The following is a 9,276-nucleotide window of genomic DNA, read 5'->3' as shown; positions in this document are numbered from 1 at the left end:
GTGTGTGTGTGTGTGTGTGTGTGTGTGTGTGTGTGTGTGTGTGTGCGCTGAATAAATGTATATTTGTTTTTGTTAGTTGCTGTTGAATTGGTTCCAACTTACGGCAACCCCATGTGTGTCAGAGTAGAACTGTGCTCCGTAAGGTTTTCAACAGCTGATTTTTTCTGAAGTAGATCACCAGGCCCTAGGTGGTGCAATGGTGAAGCACTCTGCTGCTAACTGAAAAGTTGGTGGTTCAAGCCTACCCAGCAGCTCTGCGGGAGAAAGGCCTGGCAATCTGCCGCCTTAACGATGACAGCCTAGTAGACCCTATGGGGCAGTTCTAGTCTGTCATATGGGGTTGTTATGAGTAGGAGTGGACTTGACAGCACACAACAGCATACATATATATACATACACGCACACATACACATATATCATATATATATATAAACATTTAAAAATTCAAAGCAGGAGTATCTTGAAGCTCAGGAAGCTGGAGGTCTTGGGGTAGTGAAGGATTGGCTGGTGCATTGCAGATGTGAGTCACATCAAAGATCAATACATGGGATTTTCAGGAACTCAGGAAGACCCAAGCCCCCCAGCAAAGCTCCTCTTTATTGCGTTAATTGTTAAGATCCATGCACTCCTGCTGATGGATGGGTATGAGGAGCTCAGAGCTCGTAAATCCGAGGAGATCACTCAGCCAGCAGACAGGTGCATGTTGGCACCACGTGGCCCCCAACCCCTGCTCACAGGAGCACATGGATGTGTGTGAGCACACACAGCCTGCCGTGTGGCTTATTGCAGATGCCTGGTGGCGCAGTGGTTAAGTGCTACAGCTGCTAACCAAAACGTCAGCAGTTCAAATCCACCAGGTGCTCCTTGGAAACCTTATGGGGCAGTTCCACTCTGTCCTATAAGGTCGCTATGAGTCGGAATCGACTTGACGGCAACGGGTTTGGTTTTGGTTTTATAAGCCACACAACCTGTGCACCACCCTGCTCCCCAGGGCGCCTGGACCTAGTGCTGCAATAACAGAAATACCACAAGGGGGTGGATTTCAGGAACAGAAATTTATTTTCTCACTGTTCTGGAGGCTAGAGGAGCCCTGGCGGCACAAAGGTTAAGCAAAACGTTGGCAGTTCAAGCCCTCCCAGCGGCTCCTCAAGAGACAGACCTGTCAATCTGCTCCTGTAGATTTCAGCCGAGAAAACCTTATGGGGCAGTTCTACTCCATCACACAGGGTTGCTGTGAGCTGGAATCGACCCGACAGCACCTGACAACAACATCTTTGCACTGCACTGAATCTGTTCGGGAGTCTGCAACCTCACAGATGCTTAGTGAGACGTGTAGTTGATTTGATCAAGCGTCCGCTGACAGAAGTGATCAGAGGAGGCTGATGGGAAAGTAAGAAGATCGGGGGTTCCAGGCACGGAGGTGAGGACACAGCTCAAGCATCTTGCAGGAATTGTCTTTCTGTACCTGTTTGGACTGGTGCCCGGCCCGGGACCTGACATGCAATCTGTGCTTCTTAAGAGGGAAACCGTGCCAGAGCTGATGAAGGCTGACTGACCAGGGTGGGCATCTGGTTTACATTAAAGAACAAGGTAAAACAGAGGAAGAGATGAAGGCAAAGACGTAGACAAGCATGCGCCGTGGGCAACGAAAAGGAGCGGAGTTGGCGAATGAATTCTTAAGGATCGGCCAGGAGATCTGAGGGCAGCTTTGAAAGAGCAAACGGATTCAAGGAGAGGAAAGAAGTGTGTGTGGTTTTCAAGCATGGCTACGTGGTGCAAGCGGCGAATGTGCTCGGCTGTTAACAGGAAGGCTGGAGGTTCGAGTCCACCCAGAGGTGCCTCGGAAGAAAGTCCTGGTGATCTACTTCTGAAAAATCAGCCTTTGAAAACTACGTGGAGCACAGTCCTGCTCTGACACACACAGGGTCGCTGTAGTCGGGGTTGACTCCACGGCAACTGGTTTAATTCTCAAGGAAAGTCCCTGGCTGATATAGTTAATGTGTTCGGCTGCTCTTCAAAAGGTTGGAAGTTCGAGTCCTCCCAGAGGTGCCTCAGAAGAAAAGCCTGCCTATCTCCTTCTGAAAAATCAGCCACTGAAAATCCTATGGAGCACAGTTCTACTCTGACATGTGGGGTCACCATGAGTCAGAGTTGAACCGAGGGTTACTGGTCTAGAGTCCCTGAGTGTTGCAAACAGTTAAGCACTTGGCTGCTAACTGAAAGGTTGGAGGTTTGAGTCCACCCAGAGGTATCTCAGAAGAAAGCCTTGGCAATCTACCTTCAAAAAATCAGCCATTGAAAACCCTCTGGAGCAGAGTTCTACTCTGACCGTCATGGGGTCGGCTGTGATTCAGAGTCGACTCCACAGCAATGGATTAGAGGATTTTTCAGACACATTTGCTTACCCCCAGCGGTGACCGAGGGAACCAAGGAGAAGGGATTGTACCTGAATGTGGGACAGCCACTGAGCACCTTCTCAAACAGGTTTGCACACTTCTGTCTTGAGTCCCAACATGTGTTCTAACTTACAGTTTGTGAGAAAAGGCTGTTTGGAAAATCTCCAGGGCGTCCCTTAGAGAGAAGAGGTGAACTTAAGACTGTTTCTTAAAATGCTTCGGAAGTGGCTTATTCCATTTGTATTTGTTTTGGTTTGGTATTCTGTGACAGAGAGGCCGTGGTGTGCTATTTTCAGGAAAGTGTTGGTCTGCTCTCATAAAATCAGATGATCTTCCTATCAAGAGTTGAGCACAGAAGACGCCTGGGTGGCTTTGGCCACTGCTCCATGACACAGATGAAGCCCGTAAGTAGGAGCAGTAAAATTAGACCGTAAGATTTGTGACTACTGTTTCCATGAAGCCCATGATTCACACGGAAGGCAGATCAAGGAGGTCTGTAAAAATTGGTGATAACTGAGACTCACACTGTGCCTTGAAACACAGTATCTCGTTGTTTCTCGGAAATGCTTTAAGTGTGTTACAAAATTCATCCCTAAAGCCTTCATGATTCTATCAAGTTGAGCCCTGGTGATGCAGTGGTTAAGAGCTTGGCTGCTAACCAAAAAGTCAGCAGTTCAAATCCTCCAGCCACTCCTTGGAAACCCTCTGGGGCAGTTCTACGGTGTCCTATAGGGTTACTGTGAGTCAGAATTGACTCGAGAAGGCAATGGAGTTTTTTTATTTGTTTGTTTGGTAGCTAAAGCTTGAAGAAAGGCCATGTTTGCAGAAAATGAGCGTTGTCCTGTCATGGGTGGGATGGATTTTAAATTTCAGGCATGGAGAGTGACCGGGAGACTGTGTGCAAAATGGTGCCTCTAATTCCCCACTGGCGGTGATGCAGAGAGGTCCCTCCCATGCACACGTGGGGGTCAGCCAGCTGCCTCAGTCTCTGATCCACTGCCGTGGAGTCGATTACTACTCACAGTGACCCCATGTGAAAGAGTAGAACTGCCCCTTAGGGTTTCCAAGGCTGTAATCCTTACGGGAGCGGATAGACAGGTCTTTCTCCCTCAGAGCCTCTGGGTGGGTTCAAACCGCTGACTTTTTGGTGAGCAGCTAAACCGCTGTGCCACCAGGGCTCCTTCTCAGACTCGTACAGCTGCTGTAACAAGAACAAACACACAAACCAAAAAACCCACAAGTGGGTGGCTTTAAAAAAACAAAACCCAAATCTGTTGTAGTTGAGTTGATTCCGACTCATAGCGACCCTATAGGACAGAGTAGAACTGCCCCATAGGGTTTCCAAGGGGCAGCTGGTGGATTCCAACTGCCGACCTTTTGGTTAGCAGCCGAGCACTTAACCACTGCTCCACCAAGGCTCCATTCACAGGTACAGGGGTTAGGATTTCAATGTATTATTTTGGGAGGACACAATTCAATCCACCCATAACACCCTCTATGCCTTGATTTTGACAGTCATAATGTAAAACGTTGACTGAGCCTGAGCCTTTCCTGCGACATGTCCTAAGTTTGCACACACTTAAATTCTAGCTAGCCTCTACAGGTAGGTTACCTGGAAACTTGGTATCGAGGATCAGTCAGGGATTGTCACTACCGTTGTTGTTGCTGGGTGCTGTCAAGTCGATTTCAACTCACAGCAACCCCATGTGACAGAGTAGGACTGCCCCATAGGGTTTCCTAGTCTGTCAGCTTTATGAGAGCAGATCACCAGGTCTTTCTCCCGAGGTACCCCTGGTGGGTTTGAACCGCCGACCTTTCAGTTGGCAGCCAAGCACTTAACCACTGCACCACCAGGGCTCCTTTGGGTAGACTTAAAGAACGGGAATTTATTCTCTCACAGTCCAGGAGGCTAGAAGTCCGAATTCAGGGCACCGGCTCTAGGGAAAGGCTCTCTCTGTGTCGGTTCTGGAGGAAGGTCCTTGTCTCTTCATCTTCTGTAGCCCCGGCGTTTCTGAATTCCTTGGCGATCTCCACGTGGCAACTATTTTTCTGTCTCTTGTTCTTGCTTGTCTCTGAGTCTAATCTGCTCTTTTTTATAATAACTCAGAAGTGACTAGATTTAGGACACACTGTGCAAGGATATGACCTCAATAACATGACAAAGAAAACCCTATATCCAAATAAGACCCTGTCTACAGATATGTTGTTGTGTGCCCTCAACTCATAGAGACCCCGTGTGACAGAGAAGAGCTGCCCCATAGGGTTTCCTAGGCTGTAATCTTTATGGAAGCAGATCGCCAGGTCTTTTCTCCCTCAGAGCAGCTGGTGGGTTCGAACCACTGACCTTCAGGTTAGCAAGCAAGCTCTTAACCATTGTGCACCAGGGCTCCCTGTCACATCTTTAGCCGTACGGGTAGAACCTCAATTAGTGCATTTAGCTATAGTGAATCCACTCACTCACTGTCTTTGCTTTCCGTTTGGGCAGTAACTTTCCTTAGACAAATTACACCTTATCCTCTATTTTTTTTTGTAAATTAGCTTGTATCTGCTAATACACAAATATATAAATACCCAATTAGGGAATGCAGATAAACAGGATTCGAATCTTAATATCAAGTGGTTTTTAAGAGTCTATAGTTGATTAAAGACTGTATTTACTGGAATTTTATAAGTCTTTCCAGTGCATTATAAATTAATAATTTGCTATACTTATTTATGTGCTGTCTATGTAGTCTAGTCAATTATGAATGAATACATTTATTGTGTATAAATAAAATCTCCACCTCATCATGCAGCTAAGGCGCTGTGTTAATATACTGAGAATGGTGTATAAATAATAAAATCAAGGCAGAGTCAACAGTGTCATCAGAGCCGCCGAGGATTTGTTTATCTTCAAACACTTCAAAGCAAAGCCTGAGAATTTAGCCATGGGTTCCCTGTTAGGCTCAGAAGTTTGTGCAATCATATGCTTATACTCCAAAGAGATTTAAACAATGGTTTACACAACAGACTTGGACATTCCTGCCATTGAAATGCAGTGGTAATACACAAATATCTATGAGGAAGCCACTCAATGCATATGTATGAGAAAGCTGGACAATGACAAAGGGAGACAGAAGAAGAATTACCGCATTTGACTTATGGTGTTGGCGAAGAACATTGAGTATACTGTGGACTGGCAGAAGAACGAACAAATCTGTCTTAGAAGAAATACAGTCAGAGTGCTCCTTAGAAGCAAGAATGGAGAGACTTTGACTCACTTCTTTTGGACACATCAGCAGGAAAGACCAATTACTTGAAAAGGACACAATGGCTCGTAAAGGGGAGAGTCGTCGAAAACAAAAGAACCCTCCATGAGATGGATTGACACAGTGGCCACAACAGTGGACTCACACACACCAATGATCATGAAGATGGTGCAGGACCAGGCAAGGCTTCCTTTCTGTTGCACATGGGGTCACCACGCGTTACAGCCTACTCAATGGCAACTAACACAACAACGACAATGACAATGTCCCGGGTCCCGTACGAGGGAGGGGCTCACGTCTGCACCCCATTGAAACATCATGGCCACTGAGGGAGGAGGTGGCTGTTATCTTCAAATCCAGGTCCCTCTGACAAGGTGGGTCATGTTTGTTTCCTTCCATAAAGCTGCACCCAGAACTTCAGTGCTGCGACTGTTATAGATTGGATTGTGTTCCCCAAAAATGTGTGTCAACTTGGCTAGACCATCATTCCCAGCATTGTGTGGTTGTCCTCCACTTTGGGATCTGATGTGCTTTTCCTACATGTTGTAAATCCTAACCTGTATGATGTTAATGAGGCGGGACTCAATCTACAGGATTAGGTTGTGTCTTGAATCAATCTCTTTTGAGTTATAAAAGAGAGAAGAGAGCAGAGAGGAGAGGAACCTCATACCACCAAGAAAGAAGAGCCGGAGCAGAGTGTGTCCTTTGGACTTGGGGTCCCTGTGCTGAGAAGCTCCTAGACCAGGGGAAGATTGATGACAAGGACCTTCCCCCAGAGCCGACAGAGAGAAAGCCTTCCTCTGGAGCTGGCACCCTGAATTCTGACTTCTAGCCTCCTAGACTGTGAGAGAGTAAACGTCTGTTTGTTAAAGCCATCCACTGTGGTATTTCTGTTATAGCAGCACTAGATGACTAAGACACCAGCCTTAACAGCCAGCTCTAACAGAATCGTGGGTGGTAATTCAGGCTTATCATACAGTTCCAGAGACAGGGCCTGTCTTAGTTACCACTCAGAACCTGATGCAGATGTCTTCATTATCTAAGGCTGCTGTAACAGAAATGCCACAAGTGGGTGGCTTTAAAGAACAGAAATTTATTTCCTCACAGTTCAGAAGGCTTGAACTCCAAATTCAGGGCACCGGCTCTAGGGAAGGCTCTCCCTCTGTGGGCTCTGGGGGAAGGTCCTTGTCTCTTTCAGCTTCTATTCTCAGTTCCTTGGAGATCTCCACGTGACATCTGTCTTCACACATCTGCACTTGCTTCTGTGCCTAATCTGCTCTTCTTATGGCTCAAAAATGGTTGGCTCAAGGCACAGCCTACGCTGACATGTCCTCATTCACATAATAAAAACCCCCACTCCCAAACGGGATCACATCCACAGGTATAGGGGTTAGCATTCCAACATGCATTTTTTGGGGGCACAATTCAGTGCACAGGAGAGAGGTACAGCATGCTGTGATGTAGGGCCACGTGGGCGGGATAAGGTAACCACACGCTGGAACAGTAGTAGAGGACTTAGGAATGGCAGGCAGGCAGGGTTAGCTAGGACTGCGGGCTTCCTGGGAGAGGGAATTGTGAGTAATTCTGCAGGCTCAGGGGGCATAGATCCTGGGTGGGGTGGACAGTGGCCCAGAAGTCTCTGGGTGGCATACACTTTTCTGTGCTCAGCTGCTAAATGAAAGGTTAGTGGTTGGAGTCCACCCAGAGGTGCCTCGGAAGAAAGGCCTGGTGATCTACTTCTGAAAAATCAGCCATTGAAAATCCTGTGGAGCACAGTTCTACTCCGACACACATGGGGGCGCTATGAGTCAGAGTTGACTGGACAGCAACTGCTTTATTTTTTTTTTTAATAGTGGCCCAGGAGTATGAAAACTTGACAAGGGGGGTAACTGGAGAGTGGACTTAATCAGCTGCTCAAGAAGGGAACAGAATGGCCTCCAGCCAAGACCTCAAGGCTGGGTCAAGACCGCATTTCAATAAAATGGTATCGTGACAGGTATGGCATTTTCACAGGCAACAGGGAGTTCTAGAGAGAAAGCCAAAAGTCGTTCCGCAAGCCACCTTTCCCCAAAACAGACCCCCCCCAGGAGTGACCAGTCCTGGAGTTCGTGTGTGCCTCCAGATGTGTGCAGGCATTTATCCATCCTACAGATCACAATCCAGTCTGGCTCCAGGCACCTTCCCTCTTTGCTTTTTCCATTTAGTCACTTTCTCCTATCAATTCAGAGAGACCTAGCTTTTCCTGGCGGCCGCATACTAGTCTGCTGTGTGGGTCTTGCTGCGGTTTTTTAAAATCAGTCCCTCATCTTTGTACAGGAGTTCCTGGGAGTTGCAAATGGTTATGTACTTGGCTGCTCACCGAAATGAAACATTGGTGGTTTGAGTACACCCCAGGCACCTTGGAAGAAAGGTCTGGCAATCTACTTCTGAAAAATCAGCCATTGAAAACCCTGTGGAGTAAACTTTCACTGAAAACACTATAAAATATTATTAACAAGGAAGAAAACCCTATGGAGCACAGTTCTATCTGACACACATGGGGACATCATGAGTCAGAGTCGACTTGATGGCAATTGGTTTCGTTTTACAGATTTATCTTTGAACATTAAACTTTTTTTCTGTTTTTTTTTTTTTTTTTTTACATTAGAGTCAATTATTTAATAAAAAAAATTCTGTATGGGAGACTTATTTGAAATGTAAACTTCATTTAATTACATCAATTAAAAAAAAAATGCTTGTCTGTCTATCTCACCAGTGTATCTGTAAGACAAGTTCTTTGACATTTGATTGTGTTTTTGTTTGTTTTCTCTTCAGGGGATTGGGAAGGGTTATATTCTGCTTTTCCTTCTCCTAGTAGTTTTATTTTTTATTTTAAATAATGCAATGAAACCTTTTTCCTTGCTTGATTAAATGTAGACAGTGAATCCCCCCACCCTGACAGAGGAAGAAATCACACCCCTCAACTTCCCCCTCTCCCTGTTACCCCCCACATCTGCCAATTTTCATAGCAGATAAGGGTTTTTTTTTTAACAATGTCGTAATTATAGAATATAAATGCTCTTTGTAGCCAAAATATTTATCAGATTTCACTTGTAAAGAGGAGGCATTTTGACACTACTGCAGCCTCATTCTATTTTTTTTCCTCGCTTGCCATCGAGTCAACTCCAACTCACGGTGACCCCATGTGTGTCAGATTAGAACTGTACTCTGAGGGTTTTTCAATGGCTAGTTTTTCAGAAGTAGATTGCCAGGCCTTTCTTCTGAGGCCCCTCTGGGTAAACGCGAACCTCCAGCCTCTTAGTCAGCAGCTGAGTGTGTTCACCATTCGCACCACCTTGGGACTCTGATCCAGAGCTAAATATATGGCTATAGATACACGGTACAGAAATACAGGCATAGGGGATAGAAGGAGCCCTAGTGGTACGGTGGTTAAGCATTTGGCTGCTAACTGAAAAGCTAGGTGATATAGGTAGATATGATACAGATGTAGATGATATAGATGACATACATACACATGCCAGATATATGGATATCGACACAGGTAGAGATGTACAGACATACAGATGATATACATGTAGATGATACAGATAATAGAGATACATGAATATTGATAAAGGCAGAGGTGATATAGA

This window comes from Trichechus manatus, unplaced genomic scaffold (genome assembly GCF_000243295.1).
Source record: "Trichechus manatus latirostris isolate Lorelei unplaced genomic scaffold, TriManLat1.0 scaffold00134, whole genome shotgun sequence".
Classification (NCBI taxonomy): domain Eukaryota; kingdom Metazoa; phylum Chordata; class Mammalia; order Sirenia; family Trichechidae; genus Trichechus; species Trichechus manatus.
This window is presented reverse-complemented; position numbering follows the sequence as displayed.